The sequence below is a fragment of the Papio anubis genome, unplaced genomic scaffold (genome assembly GCF_008728515.1).
Source record: "Papio anubis isolate 15944 unplaced genomic scaffold, Panubis1.0 scaffold70, whole genome shotgun sequence".
NCBI classification, from domain to species: Eukaryota; Metazoa; Chordata; class Mammalia; order Primates; family Cercopithecidae; genus Papio; species Papio anubis.
Genome location: NW_022167222.1, coordinates 25,417 through 46,519, shown reverse-complemented (window position 1 = coordinate 46,519; position 21,103 = coordinate 25,417). Strand labels below are relative to the sequence as shown.

The 21,103-nt window shown below is 43.7% G+C and overlaps 1 long non-coding RNA gene and 2 pseudogenes across 1 annotated transcript; 2 read left to right on the top strand and 1 right to left on the bottom strand.

Moving 5' to 3' along the window:
- Positions 1 to 4,087: 4,087 nt before the first annotated feature.
- Positions 4,088 to 9,123, top strand: LOC116273449. Its single transcript, XR_004181771.1, has 2 exons — positions 4,088 to 4,626; positions 8,301 to 9,123. It is a non-coding gene; the product is annotated as an uncharacterized LOC116273449 (long non-coding RNA).
- Positions 9,124 to 14,157: 5,034 nt separating this feature from the next.
- Positions 14,158 to 14,647, top strand: LOC108581984 (annotated as a pseudogene).
- A 2,909-nt stretch (positions 14,648 to 17,556) lies between these two features.
- LOC108582128 lies at positions 17,557 to 18,484 on the bottom strand (annotated as a pseudogene).
- Between the last annotated feature and the right edge of the window lie 2,619 nt (positions 18,485 to 21,103).

Sequence of the window (21,103 nt, the reverse complement as noted above, 5' to 3'; positions counted from 1 at the left end):
TGCATTCTTCACAGGCTTATGGTTGGGGTCAGATGAGACCTTTGAGTCCAAAGTATTAAAACCAAAGGGTCAACAGCAAGTTAATATGATTCTTACACAAACTTTTCTACATAGGATGCAGAGGCCCAGTTGGAGAAGGGATTTGCCCAGGAGGCAGAGCCCAGACCCAAAATCTGCTACACACCCCCCTCTCTCTGAGTAGCACCAGCAGGTGTTTCCTCCATCAAGCCTCAAAAGTTCCTGACAGTGCCTGACCAACTTGTGTTCAGCCACACCTTACTCATCTCTGTCCCATGACACTTTATTTTCCACCACCATGCCCTCACTCAAACTGTTGTTTCCTCGCTGGTGACATTGCAGGCTTCAGAGAATTGGGGCAGCTGGGGAATAAGAGCCAAGAGGCTAGTGGCAGAGAAAGGAACAGTTCCAGAGAATTTCTCCCAGGGACCCTGTGGAGCACCCTTTTACCCGCTCACTGCCTCAGAATAATTAATAACAGCCTCAGGCCGGCTCTCTCACTCCCTTGCAGAGGTCTGCTCCAGGATATCTGAGGCACATACTCTCAATTACAGAATCTCAGAATATATCTAAGGCATATTGTACCCACCTTGTTTTGACCCAACTATTCCTTTTTCTCAATCTGGAGATCACCTCTTAGAAAAGTCATCCTTATCACCTAGGCTTGCAATCTCAATTTTCTTTCTTTCTTTCTTTCTTTCTTTTTTTTTTTTTTTTGAGACAGGATCTCACTGTGTCACCCAGACTGGAGTACAGTGGAGTGATTATGGCTCACAGCAGCCTTGAACTCCTGGGCTCAGGTGATCCTCCTCCCTCAGCCTCCTGAGTAGCTGGGACACACCACCATGCCTGGCTAATTTTTGTATTTTATAGAGACTGGGTTTCTCCATGTTGCCCAGGCTAGTCTCGAACTCCTGGGCTCAAGTGACCTGCCCACCTCCACCTCCCAAAGTGCCAGGATTACAGGCATGAACCGCTGTGCCTGTCCTGCAGCTTCAGTTTTCAATCTGCCTAAGAATCCCCATGGGAGTTTGTTTTACTGAGTAGACTTTCGGGCTCCATTCCAGACGTTCTAATTCAGGAAATCTGGAGTGGAGCCCAGAAATCAGCATTTTTAAACAAGATTTCCAAATGACTCTGATGCAGATGGTTCTTGAGACTAGCCATGCAGTCCTGGCTTGGTCAGGGTTCCTTCTCAGATCCTGCCCATGGCCTTGCATTTACTCTGTAGGACTGTTTATGACAGTTATAGAAAGTAACCACCTCATCTGCTAGGTTGTGAGTTCTTTGAAGATAGGGATTGTCTTTTGTTCTAATAAAATCTTAGAACCAAAGTCTTAGAATCATATCTTAGGATTCTAGAATGTAAATTGGAAGAATTCTCACGAGTTTCCTAGTCAAATCCCTCATGAGCCTAACAGATCCTCCCATTTCTTTATTTTTGGAAACATATCACCCAGGCTGGAGTGCAGTGTGCGATCTCGGCTCACTGCAACCCCTGCCTCCCAGGTTCAAGCAATTCTTGTGCCTCAGCCTCCTGAGTAGCTGGAATTACAGGTGTGCCAAAACACCCAGCTAATTTTTGTATTTTTAGTAGAGATGGGGTTTTGCCATGTTAGCCAGGCTGGTCTCGAACTCTTGACCTCAAGTAATCTGCCCGCCTTGGCCTCCCAAAGTGTTGGGATTACAGGCGTGAGCCACCACACCCCACCTCTATTTCATTTTTGACATGAGGCTATCCAGCTTCTCTTGCACACCTCTAGGGAGCTCATTGCCTGCAAGGCAGCCAGACAGCTCTGACTGTTAGGATATTCTCACATTTTAACAAAAACTGCCTCTTGTTGACTTCTACCCTTTGGTCCTTGCACCCATTGGAGACATAAAATAGAAGTCTGATCTGTGTTCCCTTTTACAGTCCTTCAAGAATTTAAGGTCGGCCAGGAGCAGTGGCTCCTGCCTGTAATCCCAGCACTTTGGGAGGCCAAGGTGGGTGGATCACTTGAGCCTAGGAGTTCAAGACCAACCTGGGTAACATAGTGAGACCTCATTTCTACAAACAATACAAAAATTAGCTGGGCATGATGCCATGTGCCTATAGTACCAGCTACTTGAGAGGCTGAGGTGGGAGGATTGCTTGAGCCCAGAAGGTCGAGGCTGCAGTGAACCGAGATTGTGCCACTGCACTCACTACAGCCTGGACAACAAAGTGAGACCCTATCTCAAGAAAAAAAAATTGTCAGGCACAGTGGCCCATGTCTGTAATCCCAGCACTTTGGGAGGCGGGCGGATCATGAGGTCAGGAGTTCAAGACCAGCCTGGTAAATATGGTGAAACCCCGTCTCTACTAAAGATACAAAAAAAATTAGCTGAGCATGGTGGCATGCACCTATAATCCCAGCTACTCGGGAGGCTGAGGCAGAAGAATCGCCTGAACCCAGGAGGCAGAGGTTGCAGTGAGCCAAGATTGCGCCACTGCACTCTAGCCTGGGTGACAGAACGAGACTACATCTCAAAGAAAAAAAAAAGTAGAATTTAAGGTCTATCCTTTACTTCCCCTTCTCTGGGGTGAGGATAAGGCAGGAACCATGTCAGGGAAAGCAGCTGGGCCTTGGAAAGGGGGCTGAGCTGCCTCATGTTCCCCAGCTGTGCCCCGGAGCCTTGCCAGGAGGCTTAGATGAAGTGATGTGTATCATATGCCTAGAGCCGGGCCTAGTGTGAGGCATAGGCTTTAATAATGGCAGCTTCTATTGTCATTGGATGAGAAAGAGTGGGAGGAAACAGAGTTCCTGTCCCTGGGGATCTCTAGTCTGACAGGGACTTCAAGGAGCTCCCTAATCCAAAGACATTGGAGACATGGCCCTGACCCTGGGATGGGGAAGTAGGGTGGATGCAGTTTGAGGGTAGGATGAGCTGATTGAAGGGATAAGGGGAAGACTCACCTAGAGATATGCTGCAAAAAAGTCTTGGCTTAAATGTCACCTTCTTGGTGAGGCCTTCCCTGAGCATCCAGTTTACAAATGCTAATTCCTCCTTTCTCCTGTCTCCCTACCTCCATCCCCTGCCTTACTTTTCAGTAACACCTTACCAGATGATTCTGATATATTTCACTTGCTTAAAAAAAAAAAGTATTTTGTTGTTGTTCTTGCTGCATCTTCAACTGAGGCTCACAGCTCCCTCTGCCCTCAACCCTCTCTTAGAGCTCTCCCTGAGTCTAGATTCCTGTAACCACCTCCTTCTCTTTCCTCTTCAGGCCTAGGGGTGGTAGTGATGCCCAAGTGCTTTCAGCTCCAGGATATCTCACAACCCCTGTGGTTTCCCCACTCTCTGCACATCTCTGAATAGAGCCTTCTTGAATTATCCATATGAGATAGCCATCTTCTTCCTGCAGGACCTGACTGGCACAGAGGCCCACTTTCTCTGCTCCTACAGCCCCTTGGGCTTTCCTCTCACACAGCATTTACCATTCTGTGTTACAATTGTCTCCTCTATCGGTTGACTCCACACCTAGAACATAAATTCATCGAGGGCACCAAGCCATTCCCAGCACCAAGCCTAGCACAGAGGAGAATGAGTGAGTGAATAATGGTCATGAGAGGGAAGACCCCTAGGAATTATGTTATCAGAGAAAGCTTCCAAGAAGAGATAGAACCTGAGAGAACCTCAAAGGTCAGTAGGAGACTTTTTCAACCTGTGGGCCAAAACTTTCCTCTGAGCATCAAACTCCCATATCCAACAACCTCCCTGATGTCTCTGTTTGGATAATGTGGGGACCGGAACTCTTGACTTCTTTCCCTTTCAATCTTCTATGTCTCAGTCAATGGCACCATCATCCACCCAGTTCCCTGTTTGTTTTCTTCATAGAACTCAACCCAATCTTCTGTTTATCTGTTTGGGGCCTGCCTTTCCCATTGGACTGGAAGCGCTGTGAGAACAGAGACGAGTTGTGTCTTTTCCACCATGGTATCCCTTGAGTTACATCTTGATTTTTCAGTGCACCTAACCAGATGACTCTGATCTATTTGATGTTTCTAACTCAAGGTCTAGGAAGTGGGGGGGAAATGTTGAAAGGTAGAGTGAGTGTGGATGGTACCTGTCAACAGTTTCAGAAGCCTGGGTCACCGGGGGGAAATGCAATGTGACTCACAGAGGAAGTTTAACAGTCACATCAAGTTACTTTATTTCATTACTCACGAGGAGCCCGTGTCTGTGCCTCCAGGGTCTTATCTCCTCCTGGCTTGTCAGTTTGGTCCTTAATCCCTTGCATTCCCAAAATCTGAAATGCTACAGCCCAGAAATCAGCTCATTTCCTCTTCTCTATCCCCTCTTCTTCTCTCTCTTCCAAATCCCTCTCTAAGGGGAGTGCTACGTCCTTCTCACTGATGTGTTTATGAGGTGTCTGAAGATGTGCATTCTGGATTCTCATTCTGATTCCAACAGCAAATATTCATCTTTGGCGGAACTACTTGTCCTCTCTGGACCTGTTTTCCTCTCTGCACAGGATGGTGTGACACTGTCTGATCTCTAGGGTTCCTACCAGATCTGACCTTCTTCAAGACTCAGCCTTGTGGGGAGGGACAGGCATCACACCACAGTTCTTAGCTCAGACAGGTATGGTGGCTCTTCATAGTCGCAAAAGCATCTTCACATTTGCTGTCTCATTTGGTCCTTTGGAGTCTAGACTGGAGTCCAAACAGTGGACTTGCCTCTAATTGACTTCATGAATTTGGGCAATTTCTTCTTCTGAAACTCAGTTTCCTCTTCTGAAAACAGGGTCAGTAATACATCCTTGTGGATTTGTTATTTGCTGCAAATATTGTGCTTAGAACAGCTCTGGACCCTCATGAGTTGGGCTGGCAAGAGGCAAGTAAGGGGCCCGGCACAGTGGCTCATGCCTGTAATCCCGGCACTTTGGGAGGCCGAGGTGGGTGGATCACCTGAGGTCAGGAGTTCAAGACCAGTCTGGCCAACATGGTGAAACCTGTCTCTATTAATAATACAAAAAATTAGCTAGGCGTGGTGGCGGGCACCTGTAATCCCAGCTACTTGGGAGGCTGAGGCAAGAAAATTGCTCAAACCCAGGAAGCAGAGGTAGCAGTGAGCTGAGGTCACGCCATTGCACTCCAGCCTGGGTGACAGAACGAGGCTCTGTCTCGGAAAGAAAAAAAAAAAAAGGATAGGCAAGTGAGGTGGAATTGAGCTGAATACCAATAACTAAATAACTCCTCCCAGGTTTCCAGCACTTTGCAGGGCTTAGCACACCCTGTCCATCCTCTAACTGTGGATTAGGGCTGTGCGTCACCAGGGTCCAGGTAGGAAACAGATGGCACCCTGAAAAATGAGTAATTTAGAGTGTGGTGAGGGTTTAGAAAATCAAGACGAAATAGTGCAGTTTGTCTGGCTAGCAACAGTGAGGATGGAAACTACTTGGGCTGACAGGGCGAGGGGAGGAAGGGGTTATTACTGGAACTCAGAGAGGGCAGTGGTGGGGAGGGCATGAGGACTGGAGCTGTGGCCTTTGGTAGAGGCTAACCTCTCACAGGAAGAGAGCCAGGGGAACAAGCACATTTCTCTCTCTCTCCCCTCCCATCCTGTGGTCTTCTACCACTGCCTCCTGTTGGCTCAACCCAGACTGAAGCTCCAGAGTCAGGCGGCCTACTGTGGGTGGAGAAGGGTGGTGAGCCCACGCAGGACAAGTGGAAGGATCCAGCACAGGCAGTGCATCTGTCAGATGGGTAGGGTCCTCCCCTGTTCCTTTTCAGCCTGCTCCAGGCAAGGGGTGGGAGGAAGGAGTAGGAGAACTAAGGAATGCGGGTGGAGGATGCGAGCTTGGGTTTTCACCCCAGAAAGGAGCAGGAGGGGACAATCTCAGTTCCTCAAATACCCACATGCTCTCTGTCATCTTCAGGCCTTTGCTTACGCTGTTCTCTCTGCCTGGAACACCCTTCCTCCTGGGGCAGGCTAACTCACCCTTAGATGCTACTTCCTCCTGGAAATCTCCCCTGCCCTAAATTAGATGCCTTTGTCTGTGTCCCCTGACTGCTCCCATCCCACGAGTCTCCCCTTTTTCATATGTATCACCCTTGTGTAAGTCCCTGTTCTTGGGAAGAATGGCCCTGACTGCATGGAAAATGTTGCTCTCACTGGGAGAGCCCCTAGTCTGAGGGAGCAATAGGTGAAGCAGCCCCTGGGAGGATCAGAGTGCTGTTTGTTTTTTGGTGCTTCTAATCTTCTGCCTCCAAAGTTATCAATGTTTAGAAAACAAGCAACAGATGTGGGTGTCTTTACTGGAGCTCTGGCTGAACCCACAGAGAAAGGAGGGATTCCCTAATTATTCTTAGTGGTAAGAGACCACCTGGATGGTGCTGACACAGGCACAAGCCAAGAAAGGGGTCAGCCAGGGATCATTGGCTCTGGGACCCTGGGCCAAGTCACTGCCTCACTTTGAGCCTCTGTGTTCCTCACTTACACAAGAATCTTGGTCCTGCAAACCTTGCAGGTTTCCAAGGAGCAAATGGATTCGGGGCCGAGAAGGCACTTTGAAAGCCATGAAATGCTTATTATTGCCTTCCCCTCAGACCAGGAGCTCCTGGAAGGAGGGGCTGTACCTCAGATGTTATGCATATTTGTTATCCCACCTAAGTAAATAGGACAGTGTGGCAGCAAAACAAAGCAAAAAAAGTGTTGACACTGACTTAAGCTTTATTTTTAGAAGAATGTGTTTGGGGCTATTTTGGATTCTCCCAGAAGCAGGCCCTGGGACATGGATTTGAGTACAAGTGGTTCATGTGTGACGTGATCCCGGCAAACACAATTAGGAGAGTGGGAAAGTAACACAGGAGTGAATGGAACCTTAAATAAGGTGTACCTTTAGCAAGCTTAGCACTGCTAGGGAACCCTAGAGGCCTGGGTAGAATACATCCAGAGTTACCTCTCATTAGAGGCAAGGGGGTTAGGGGAGTCAGTCATTGGCCGAGGGCTGCTCGAGGGACTTGAATTCTCCAGCATGTCTAGCCTGACACATGGGTTGATAGCCCTGGTCCCTCCAAAAGTCCTGAGACAAAATGTGCAGATGCTGGCAGGTGGAAATAGACACTGAAATGTCTATTTCTCTTCTTCTTCTTCTTCTTTTTTTTTTTTTTTTTTGAGACAGGTGCTCACTCTGTCACCCCAGCTCCAGGCTGGAGTGCAGTGGTGATGATCTTGGCTCATTGCAGCCTTCACTTCCTGGACTCAAGCAATCTTTTCGCCTCAGCCTGCCAGGTAGCTGGGACTACAGGTGCATGCCACCATGCCTGGCTAATTTTTGCATTTTTTGTAAAGACAGGTTTTTGCCATGTTGCCCAGGCTGGTCTTGAACTCCTGAGCTCAAGTGATCCTCCTGCCTCGGCCTCTCAAAGTGCTGGTATTACAGGAGTGTGCCACTGCACCCAGCCTGAAATGTCTATTTCCAACAGACATTTGAATTGGCACCGAAATGGAAGGGCTAGACAAATATACATGGGGCACCTAAAGCACCTGCTGTAGTCTGGAGCAAACAGGCACTTGAGTTCCCCAGAACAGCTTCACACCTCAGAGACTCTCATGCTTCCTATTCTGCCTGGAACACACCATGTCTTGTTATCTATCCAAAAATTCTTTACTTATCTTCTGAGGCCATTGTGGACGTCTGATGTCTTGGCCTTCCCAGAATTCCTTCTTTTGAGAACGGAACCTCTCTCTTTCTCTTGGGGAGTCACCCTTCCCTCCCTTGCTCTCAGCCCATATGGTTGAGGTGGGGCTAAGCCCCATCTGTTGGTTCCAAGGGGGTCATGACCCTCCTTGGAGCAGTGATTTATCCAGAATCCTTCCTGGGCCTTAGGCTGAATGTATACGAAAGTAGGGGTGGCTAAGCTATAGAATCTAAGTGTGGTGTGACCAACAGCCATCTTTGGCACCACACGGGACAGAGCGAAGCCAATTCTGAGGTCAGCAGAGCTAAGGGATAGAGGAAGAAAAACCAAGTCCTGATGCCATTGTTTGAGTCTCTGGATCAATCTGTGCCTGAAGTCTATCCACAGACTTCTCAGTTATGAGATCTAAAATATTCTCTTTTCACTTGAGCTAGTTTGAGCTGGGTTTCCTGTTACCTACAACCTAAAGTCCCCACTAATTCAGTGTCACTTTGAGCCTTTCCTGTCCTCATCCTCCCTTTTAAGACTTAGTACTTCTTTTATGTCCCCACGGTTCCCTATGCAAGCTTCTCTCAGTGTGTGTAACACTTTACTGCATGTGTTTCTTTACAGGTGTGTCTTCTCTACAAGGCGGTGAACTCCTTGAAGATGGACCAAGTTGGATCCATCTTTGTCCTCAGGATCCAGCACAGGCTTGAACCTGGCCAGACCATACCATACATGTTGTCTTCAACTCCAAGCTGCATAGATTAAGGGCACATTGGCCAATTGGAGCCTATGGAGATGAGGGCAGTGGTGTGGAGTCTGGAAGCCATGAAGAACATAAGAAGAATAACGAATGTTTAACTTGAAGAGGAGACCACTTCTGAGACAATCCATTCTCTGATTCCACAGACTGTTTCTGGGCACCTCCTCTGTGGAAGGCCCGGGACTGGGGGCTGAAAAGGCCACGGATGACACAGCTATAGTCCCTGCCTGGGGAGCCCACAGTCTGAATGGGATCAGGCACAGAAACAAGGAACTATAATAAAGTGTGGTCAGTACCACTAGAAAGGGATGTAGCGTGTGGCCAGGGAAGTCCTCTTAGTGCAGGGGGGACAGAATTATGACAGTGTTGGTGGCATTTTAGCTTTGAGGAGTAACTTTCTAACAATCAGAACTATCCAAGAATGGAAGGCTGTCTCAGGAGGTAGTAAGTGCTCTGTGTCTGGAGAGATGTGTGAGCAGGGCTGGGACAACCACTTAACAGACTGGATATAGATTTTTTCTTTTTTATCACTTTATTTTCAAATTGTCTATGTCTTTTAATGTTAAAGTATGGTTTTTGATAATAACATAGAATTGCTTGCATTTATAAAAGGTCAACAAATGCTGCCTTTTAATGAGAGTATTTAATCCATTTACATTAAATTAGTATGTTTGGATTTATCTGTCATGGTGTTTGATTTCTATTTCTGTTCTCAGATTTTCATTTCTCTACCTTTAGTTGGAAAATTATTTTTATTCAATTTTATCTCCTATGTGAATTATCATTAATAATTTAATTTGTGTCACCACTATTGAATTTCTGCTTATGTCCATTTGTCTTATTTTTGGTGGTTGCTGTATAGATGCATATGCATCTTCTTTTTATCATTACTTGCCTGCCAAAAATACTCTAGTGTTTAGGAATATAAGAATCTTGGTCGGGCGCGGTGGCTCACACCTATAATCCCAGCACTTTGGGAGGCCGAGGAGGGCTGATCACGCGGTCAGGAGTTTGAGGCCAGCCTAGCCAATATGGTGATACCCCATCTCTACTAAAAATACAAAAATTAGCCGGGCGTGGTGGTAGGTGCCTGTAGTCCCAGCTACGTGGGAGGCTGAGGCAGAAGAATGACTTGAACCAGGGAGGCAGAGGTCACAGTGAGCTGAGATTGCACCACTGCACTTCAGCCTGGGTGACAGAGCAAGACTCCATCTCAAAAAAAAAAAAAAAAAAAAAAAAGAATCTTAAAACAGTATACTTATAACTTCTTTTTTTTTTTTTTTTTTATGAGACAGAGTTTTGCTCTGTCACCCAGGCTATAGTGCAGTGGCGTGATCTCGGCTCACTACAACCTCTACCTCCTGGGTTCAAGAGATTTTCCTGCCTCAGCCTCCCGAGTAGCTGGGACTACAGGCACGTGCCACCACTCCTGGCTAATTTTTATATTTTTAGTAGAGACAGGGTTGGCCAGGCTGGTCTCAAACTCCTGACCTCAAGTGATACACCCACCTCGGCCTCCCAAAGTGCTGGGATTACAGGCGTGAGCCACTGTGCCCTGCCTTAAAACGATATATGTCTGAATACCACCCTACTATCTTCATGGTTATATACTTTACATTCATATCTGCTCTAAATTCCACATTATGTAGTATTATTTTGACTTTATGGTAGTTATGTTCTATAAAGTTGTTGAAATCATGAACACTGAACCATGGCTCCTAGAGGAAATAAAGAGTTAGGTTCCTGTTTGTCTCTGGTCACAACATTTTCTTTTTTCTTTTTGAGATGGAGTCTCACTGTGTTGCCCAGGTTGGAGTGCAGTGGTGCCATCTCAGCTCACTGCAACCTTTGCCTCCCAGGTTCAAGCAATTCTCCCACCTCAGCCCACTGGATAGTTGGGATTACAGGTGCACACCACCACACCAGACTAATTTTTGTATTTTTAGTAGAGACGAGGTTTCACCATGTTGGCCAGGCTGGTCTCGAATTCCTGGCCTCAAATGATCCTCCTGCCTTAGCCTCCCAAAGTGCTGGGATTACAGGCATGAGCCACCATGCCCGGCCTATTTTCATCAACTGAAAAATGCATATGCTTGTTTTATGTGTGTTTCCATTTAGAAACATCTTATTTCAAATATATTGTTGATTCATTAACACTGAACTCACAGCCAACTGCATTATGAGTCATGCCTGAACAAAGCTTATGTAACACGTGTATCTTTTCCATAAGGCCCATTATAGTTTTCTTGTGCTTGGAAATACCAGACAGCATTTCAGCACTACTATTGGGAGCCATGTTAAATAGTGAAATTGCCATTGAAAAGCACAATTTTTAACAGACTGGATGTTGATGTTTATCAACAAAGAGGACCAACGTGGAGGCTGCAGGGAATTCCTCACAATAAGGCAAGCCATTAAATCTCTGCTTCCTTCTGTATGTCAGGTACTGGGATAGTAAGACAAAAACAAAAATAAAAAAGAAACAATCTCTGGCTCACAGTAGAAAAGCTCACAGTTTAGAGAAATTTTTTAAATGTAACACTATGGCCTGATACCAGTGTCTCTTGAACTAGAATAATGTACAGAGACCCCCCTTTGAAAAGAAAAAAAAAAAAATCATTGGGTTACTCATTGTTGACTTAATCTAAATATATTAAAATTTAAACTCAATATAAATTCTAATGCATATAACTATAAAAGCAAATCCTTTATATAAGCAATTTTTATTCAGTACAAACTTACTGAATATGAACAGAACTAAAAACTGAATAAAATGCTAATAACAACACTGCTGCTGCCGGTCATGATGAGTTCTTTTGAGCGCATCCTGTTGGTTCTGTAGAACTATTCTGGCCGGGTGAGGTGGCTCACGCCTGTAATCCCAGCACTTTGGGAGGCCGAAGTGGGTGGATCGTTTGAGCCCAGGAGTTTAAGACCAGCCTTGACGTGGCAAGACCCTGTCTCTATAAAAAATACAAAAATTAGCTGGGCATAGTGGCGCATGCCTATAGTCCCAGCCACTCAGGAGGCTGAAGTGGGAGAATCACCTGAGCCCAGGAAGTCAAGGCTGCCGTGATACAGTGAGCCGTGATTGCGTCACTGCACTCCAGCCTGGGTGACAAAGTGAGACCCTATCTCTAAAAAAAAAGATTCCATCTGGTAAGTGAAGGAGGAATAATAGCATCTAATAAGATAATGCATCTAAGAAATGATCATTACAAAAAAGAGAGAAAAAAAGCCTGAGATTACATCCCTCTTGCTGTAAGAACACACTACCATCTAGCAGCAGACACGCAAAAAAAAAAAAAAAAAATCATACCTGAATGAGACCAAGCCTCAGGAGCTACCTTTCAATGTTCAGGAAATAGAAGAGATAGAGAGACATGTGAAATGATACCAGGAGGACACAATGAACAAAATCCAGACTGTGGAAAACTTGATAGGACAAACATCTGTTTCCTCAAATAACAAGAGGGGCAAAGACAAAAAGATGGAGGGGGAACTTATAGATAAAAAAAGACTTAAGAGACATTTGTGAGACACATGAACCAAATACAGTGTCTAGATCTTGTTTGGATCCTGATTTGAATAAAACAACTAAAAGTAAAGAAAAAAGCAACTGGAGAAATGTGAACGTTAACTGAATATTTGTTGATATGGAAGAAGTATTTTCTACATATGGTGATAATGTTGTGGTTAAAGAGTTTAAAAAGAGTCAGGTTTTTTTGTTTCTGAGACAGGGTCTGACTCTGTTGCCCAGGCTGGAGTGCAGCAGTGCAATCTCGGCTCACTGTAGCCTCCACCTCATGGGTTCAAGTGATCCTCCCACCTCAGCCTCCCAATTAGCTGGAGCTACAGGTGTGCACCACTATGCCTGGCTAATTTTTGTATTTTTTTGTACAGATGAGGTTTCACCATGTTGCCCAGGTTGGTGTCAAACTCCTGAGCTGAAGCAATCCACCCACCTTGGCCTCCCAAAGTGCTAGGATTACAGGCATGAGCCACCATGCCTAGCCAAGAGTATTTATCTTTTAGGAATACATACTGAAATATTTATGAATGAAATAGTATGATATTTGTTATTTGCTTCACAATAATCCAGGGGGAGACAGGAAAAGGGTACCAGTTTAGACAAACACATCTGGCCGTTATGAGTTGAGGATGGCTTTAGCTGCATAATGGTTCATTACTGTATGTTTAAAATATTTTATAATAAAAGGCTTTAAGGCCAAACACAAAACCTGTAATCCCAGCGCTTTCGGAGGTGGAGGAAAGAGGATTGCTTTAGGCCAGGAGTTCAAGACCAGCCTGGGCAAAATAGCCAGATCTCATCTCTACTTTGGGGGGGAAGAAAAAAATGAGCTAGGCGTGGTGGCACATGCCTAGCGAGTCCTAGCTACTCAGGAGGCTGAGGTGGAAAGATCACTTTAACCCAGAAGGTCAAGGCTGCAGTGAGCCATTATCATACTGCTGCACTCCAGCTTGGGTAACAGAGTGAGACCCTGTTTCAACAACAACAAAAGGCTTTAAAAATAAAAAAAAAGACACTTGTCTTTCAAGTCGTCCACTTGGCCCTCTTCCAAGTGTACTTTCCTTCCTTTGGTTCCTGCTCTAAAGCTTTTTAACTTTCACTCCTGCTCCAAAATTTGCCTTAAAAAGAAAGAAAAAGCATTCTACGGTGCTGGAAATTTAAAATTCAGGCATTACATCATTACATTGCTGACAGGAGTATAGATTGGTATAACTTTTATAGAAGGCAATTATGACAATGTCCACTAAATTTAAAATACACATATCCTTTGACTCAGAAAACCATTTCTAGAAATGCAGCTTCTGTCCTCACCATGTGTGAAACACACACAGATACACATACACACAAATTCTCATTATAGCTTTGTTTGTAAAAGCCTAAGATTAGTAATAACCTAAATGTCCTCAATAGAGACTAAATAAGTCATGGTAAATCATTCAATGGAATACTACATAGTCACTAAAAAGAATGAGGATGCCTTTTATAAACTGGTCTGAAACAATCACCCAAGTGCAAGACTGTGCATAGGGTATGCTACTATATACAAAAGAATGAGTATAGTTTTGTGTGCTTATATATGTATAAAATAACTCTGAAGTACATAAATAAGACACTTTTCATTATGTAGGCCTCCAGGGAAGGGATCTGGGTTTACAGGGGAGAAGGGGAGGAGTAAGACTTACATTTCAATGCCACTATTCTGCACCTTTTAAATTTTATTCCATATGTATGATTATCTCTATTAAAAATTGATCAAAGTTAAAAAATAAAATTAAGGCATTCAAAAATACAGTTATGAAGACTAGCAATGTGGGAAAATGTTTGTAGTATGATATTTCGTTTAAAAGAGTACACAGAGAGGGCCGGGCGCGGTGACTCACGCCTATAATCCCAGCACTTCGGGAGGCCGAGGCGGGCGGATCACGAGGTCAGGAGATCAAGACCATCCTGGCTAACATTGTGAAACCAGGTCTCTACTAAAAATACAAAAAATTAGCCGGACATGCTGGCGGGCGCCTGTAGTCCCAGCTACTCGGGAGGCTGAGGCAGGAGATTGGCTCAGTGAACCCGGGAGGCGGAGCTTGCAGTGAGTCGAGATCGGGGCCACTGAACTCCAGCCTGGCGACAGAAGACAGAGACTCCATCTCAAAAAAAAAGAAAAAGAAAGAAAGAAAGAAAGAAAGAAAGAAAGAAAGAAAGAAAGAAAGAAAGAGTATACAGAGCGGTACGTCCAGCTTCCCAGTGGGAACGTTCCTAGCGCCGGCGACAAAAGAGAGAATTAAATATGGGTGATATTGAGAAAGGCAAGAGGATTTGTATTGAGAAGTGTGCCCAGTGCTACACCATGGAAAACAAAGGCAAGGACAAAACTGGGCCTAATCTCCACCTGTCCAGGCCACTGGATTCTCTTACACAGATGCCAATAAGAACAAAGGCATCATCTGGGGAGAGGATACCCTGATGGAGCATTTGGAGAATTCCTAGAAGTACATCCCTGGATCAAAAACGATCTTTGCCCACATTAAGAAGAAGGCAGAAAGGGCAGACTTGATAGCTTATCTCAAAAAAGCTACCAATGAGTAATAATTGGCCACTGCCTTATTTATTACAAAACAGAAATGTCTCATGACTTTTTTATGTGTACCATAATTTGATAGCTCTCATACATCAGAATTCAGATCACGAATGATTGACAGAATATTTTGTTGGGCAGTCCTGATTTAAAACTAAACCCTGGGTTGTAGTTAAATGAGTATGTTTAGTTTTTTGAATTTTAATAGTAATTGTGATTCAGTAAATGCTATCACTGTTTACCCCTTCTAAAGATATGATTAGACTTTGTTAGTAACGTTCAACTTTCCAGAGATGGTGAATGCTATCTTAAAACTTATTGGAGATTGGGCCAGGTGTGGTGGCTCACACCTGTAATCGCAGCACTTTGGGAGGCTGAGGTGGGCAGATCACTTGAGGTCAGGAGTTCAAGACCAGCCTGGCCAACATGGTGAAACCCCATCTCTACTAAAAATACAAAAATTAGCCGGGCATGGTGGCGCACGCTTGTAGTCCCAGCTACTCTACTCAGGAGGCTGAGGCAGAGGAATCGCTTGAACCCAGGAGGCAGAGGTTGCAGTGAGCCGAGATCACACCACTACACTCCAGCCTGGGCAACAGAGCAAGACTCCATCTCAAAAAAACAAAACAAAACTTATTGGAGATTCGTTTTATATTTAGATTAATATAACTGGATATGTGAATATATTTAAATACTGGGGAAATTCCTTCCCTGTCTCAGAACCAAGCAAGGTTTCACCTGTGTTTTGTGTTCGTCACTTCTTAAAGGCAAGGGTTGACGATAAGGTAGCAATGTATACTTTAAATTTTTGGCCTTAACTATGCCAATCTAATTTGAATTCCCTGTATCTAAAATGGTTCCTTTTACTTATTGAAAGGCATTTTAGTGTGGTTTATGTGTAATATCAAATAAAGATTAACACTTCTCACATTTTATAGATGATCTATAAGGTCAAATGCTTTAAAAATAGTAGCAAGTTAAACTTTACTCTTGAATTCTTTACAATCTAAGTCAGACTAAGTTGTAATTTAGGATTGTCTTTAAACAGCCATTCAAAAGCATAAAACTGTAGAACTCCCGTGTATTTGTGATTGGGAATGGTGCTTTTGCCAACTTAAAAGGATTAAAGTAGAGGAGATATATACAAATTTAAAAATTATGTATGATCATAAGACTTAATTAAAAACAAAATCAAAGATGATGAAAAAAGTATACAAAATTTTGTTCACATATTAGAAGTACATAAAAATATGTCTGCTCATGATCAAATACTGAAAACACACATAAGTGAAAAGGATTGTGTTAGGTGGGAATACAAGTATTTTTTAACTTTACAGATATTATAAAGTGGTTTGATAATATGTACAGTAAGTGACAATTTGGTAAAAAAAAATCAGATTTAGATTACAAAAATCTGGTTTCCATGGGAGTTTTCAGAGAGATAATTTTTAAAAATCAGTTAATAAATCATTTATTTGTAAATCAGCATGTGTACTATAAAGAACCTAAGACTTTAGACAATTTTAATAACCCATAAGCATGTTGTTTCCATTTGCAGATTTAAATTTTGTATAAATAGCAGTCATTGCATATATACATCTTAAGTGTACTTTGTTTATAATCACATTTATGCTACCGATAGTCTTCAGAAAAACACAGATTCTACTTGGTTCTAGCTGAAGTATTATGAACTCCAAATAATGCTTTGAGGACCTCCAAAGGAAAAAACAGATTCTACTTGGTTCTAGCTGAAGTATTATCAACTCCAAATAATGCTTTGAGGACCTCCAAAGGTAAAGTACTAATCCCTTTAGCCATTTACTGAGAGAGAGAGAAAGAGAGAGAGAGAGTTTTGAAGCATCAATATAACAATGTACCATTCGTAAAGCTGCTGTGCAAAATTACCCCTCAGTCCTATTCTAAGCTTACAGCTCAGTTGATTTTATTGTCCTCTAAGTATATACAATTCACATATGGGACAAAAACACTAAATCAAGATGGTTATTTTCACTATTTTGCTTAAGATTCATATTTAAATATAAATCAAGAAGTTAACCTACAGTTTGAGAGATACTTTTTACATTAGAAATGTTTTTTAAAAAGTTAAACTGAAACATAATTGTAAATATTTATGGCATATGTACTGTTTCACATACAATGTGTATCAATCAAATCAGTGTAATTAGCATACCCATCAACTCAAACATTTATCATTTATTTGTAGCAAGAACATTCAATGCATTAACTATTGTCACCCTACTGTGCAATAGGACATCTGAACGTATTCCTCCTAATTTAACTTTGTACCCATTAAAAGTGGTTTTGCGTGCAAATTACAGACAGATGTTCTACCCATACATTGTTTTCCAAAATTATTGTATGGCTTTTTAAAAGAAAACCACACAGCCGGGCGCGGTGGCTTACGCCTGTAATCCCAGCACTTTGGGAGGCCGAGGCGGGCGGATCACAAGGTCAGGAGATCGAGACCACGGTGAAACCCCGTTTCTACTAAAAATACAAAAAATTAGCCGGGCGCGGTGGCGGGCGCCTGTAGTCCCAGCTACTCAGGAGGCTGAGGCAGGAGAATGGCGTGAACCCGGGAGGCGGAGCTTGCAGTGAGCCGAGATTGTGCCACTGCACTCCAGCGTGGGCAACAGAGCGAGACTCCGACTCAAAAAAAAAAAAAAAGAAAGAAAACCACACAACAAATTTTAAAAGGCACTGAGATAACATCTGCTTCTAGATCATTGCTAGGCTCAAAAAAAAAAAAAGTCTGTTCTACCAGGAATCACAAGTTAGAACTGAGTATTGCCAAAGCAGAAATTATATAGTGTCAGTCATTTCAGGCAAATGCTATTCGGCTTTCATCCCCAACTATCTGTCAGAACAATTAAAACAGGTCAAAACAGTCCAGCATAACTAGGCTTCATTATATAAGGCCATTTTGTTCTAAGATGCTAATAAACCAAAATAAGAAATATTAAAATCAAAATAAAAGATACTATTTGAGCTATTCTCATACAAACTGTTGATTCCTTATATCCTCCCTTCTATAACAATAAAGGGCATATTTTACTGCAAAGAAAATTTTACTTTATATATATCACTAGCCATAAATTTTTGAATGTCATTAATTACAGAAATGTTGCCTAGCATCATTAACCAAATAGCATAACCATTTTATGTCCACATTTCATTTCTGTATTTACAAACATATCTATCAGTAAAGACTTAACAATGAGATGCAATCTAACATCCATATTATCTGATGTTTTGTAGACAGCAATGTAGATGATTTTTAATCACCTTTCATTTGAGTGATCTTATACAAAAAATAAGTCAATAATTTAGAGTTTCTAAGTCTCCAAAGGAGATTTTCGAATGTAAATATATAAATGGTTATAGACAATGAGATTTTTAGGAAGCCTCTTTCATGTCTGCATCCTGTTGTAACGGTTGTATCATCTTTTCTTCCAGCTGCTTTCCTTTGCCTGAAAGAGGGGTCAAGATAAGATGAGTTTTGCCTGACTTCTTTGATGTCCTGAGCTTTCTATAGTCCTTTATTTTTCTTCAATTTGTTCATTATAAATTTAGGTTGGCATTTGTTTGATCTTTCCAACTGTCTTCATTGCATCAGTAGTTTTATTTCATAGTTCTTGCTGGTATTTGACAGGCTCATTTCTGTATTTTTCAAATTCAAATGAATTATCCACTGTAAGCTCATTATTATCCGTTGCTTTACAGAATGCTTTAGTCCAATTTTCGAGAATTGCACTTCTTTTAAAGTTTTTATGCCATTTGTATTTATACAATCTGAACACCTTGCAACAGCTGCAGATGAACATCATGATGTGGTCAGGGTAGATGGGCCCCAAGTTTTGTCTTATGGGTAAATGGTGGCTATTTTCACAGATAACATCATTAGTCCCATCCCTTACTACGATTTATACAAAAGAGGCTGGAGAATAAGTACATTTTTACAGCCAGGTGTGGTGGCTCACACCTGTAATCCTACTTAGCACTTCAGGAGGCCGAGACAGGAGAATCTCTTGAGCCCAGGAGTTCGAGACCAGCCTGGACAACATAAGGAGACACTGTCAAAGAGTGATTTTTACACAAAGCGAGGTGCCTGATACCTGGTCATGCTGCCAGAGCTGGCTCTGTTCAGTTTCCTGCCAGCCTCGGGGGGGAACGAGACACTGGACTAGTAACTGCAGTTGGTCACGTCCTCACCCTCAGCACTCATTCACCAGACTCTGGACAATCTGTTTATTTTGAGGAAAAGACTCTGAACAAACAAGAAGAGGCTTTTTCAAAGGAGGAAAGTCAGGGTGTTAAATATCCTCCTTCATACGCTCAGCTTCCTTCCTTAAGGAAGGGCCCCAGTGGGAAACCAGAGGTGGGATCTGTCCAAGCAGGAAGGAGAGCCAGGAACCCGCAGCAGTAGCCTGACCTGATGCCGCAGCTAGACCTCAGCCTAACTCTGGCCTCCTGTTCTATATCCTCCCGCTTTGCCTACCCACTCACCACCTGTTACTGGGGGCTCCTCCTGCAGGCCTGCCTCACTCACCCTTCAGAGCCCACACTGGAAGCCCAGACTCACCTTGCCCTTATCAACAGCATGACCTCTCTCACAAGGCACTTGACCTCTCGGAGCCTTGGTTTTCTCATCCATAAAATAACCTTGCCTATCTTGTTGGGTTGCCGGAGAGAGAGACTGCCAGAGGATAAGACAGTCACGTTGTCCCATTCTGTGCCCCTGCACCACTTATTCTCTACTTCTCAGTCTACTTGGCCTACTCCTCCTTGCCAGCCCGTGCCTCACACAGCCTGTGTCTCACACTTATCAGTCCTCTGCTCTCCTCTCTTAGAGCTTCTACACCTAAAACTTCACTCATCCCACTCATTCTCCAGACCCAGCTGCCTCTTGGCTCTCTCTGCTTGCCTCTCCCATGAGTATCTCAAACTTGATTTATCAAAAACTGAATTCATCATCTTCCTCTCCAAACTTGGTCCTTATCTGGTGTTCTCCAACCCAGCAGTATCTTTAGCATCCATCCACCCAGCTGCTCAAGCAAGAAACTTTGATTCTACCCCAACATTCATGGATAGCAGCCGCAGTGGCAGGAGCAGCAGCAGCCATGTTCCACCATGTGGCCTGGGAAATAGAGAAAGCTGAACTGAAGCAAGACAAAATGAAGCAAACACATGCCACAAAACATGACAGAGAGTGGGAGGGAAGAGACTACCTGAGTTCCTAAAGGGCTTCACACTCCCGTTCTCTTCTTCAGCTGCTGCCTTACTCTTGGATTCTATGAGACTCTAATACCTTTTCCAATAACCCCCACCCTTGTTATTTTTTTGGCTCATGTTAGAATTGGCTTTCTACACTTACAAATATAAGAGTTCTGATTAATATAAACAATTACGTTAGTTACAGCAGGCTAGGTTGTGCTGTGACATATATGTGACTGAACTCCAATGCATGTCCATCATCAGCAGGGGGCTCTGATCATTGCAGTCCCTCAGGAAGCAGCCACCATCTTCAACGTTGTTGGTCACTGTTCCAGAGGGAAACTCTGAAGGGCCTGGCACCAGCTAGTCAATGCTCCAGCTCAGAAGTGACATGCCACCTCCATTCATAAATTAACCAGAAGAATTTGACCTTGCCCCTACTCACCCACGTGGGGGCCACAAAGCACAATCCTGCCATGTGTCCAGAAAGCAGAGAGCCAGAAATATTTGGTGAAGATTAAAAACTATCATACATTTTCTGCTGTCTATACTGTGCCAGGCCCTGAGCCAGGGGCCAGGGACACAGGAATGAGTAAGTCATGGCCCTTTCTTAAAGGGCTCCCCATGACTGTGGTGTAAAACCAATACTATGTTGGGTCCACCGAGACTCTGCTGTGTCTCAGAACAAGGAAATGTCTAGATTAGGGGTCACCAACTCAAATGCCTACAGGGGCCAGAAAGCTAATGTCAACAAGTGGGGAAGGGAGGAGAGGTGCTGCAGCCAACTGGAAATTGCAATTTTAAAAACATACCTGCTTCTGGCTGGGCATGGTGGCTCACGCCTGTGATCCCAGCACTTTGGGAGGCTGAGGCGGGTGGATAACTTGAGGCCAGGAGTTCAAGACCAGCCTGGCCAACATGGTGAAACCCTATCTCTACTAAAAATACAAAAATTAGCTGGGCATGGTGGCAGATGCCTGTAATCCCAGCTACTTGAGAGGCTGAGGCAGGAGAATCGCTTGAACCCAGGGCAACAGAGTGAGACTCCATCACACACACACACACAAAACAACAACAACAAAATACCTGCTTCCAATTGTCAGGCCGATGGCCCAGTGTTTCCAGATCTCTCCAATTTTCATGAGAAGCCAGAAAACCAAATTTTTACATGACAATTTCCCATTTTTTAAATGTTGGCAATTACTAAACTTAACCAGATACATACACACATATATAAAATCCTGTAAGCCAAAAAGAACATGTCTGCAGGCCAGCACCATGAGGGCCAGTTTGTGTTCCCCAAGTCCAGCACAGGAAGCAACAGTTTC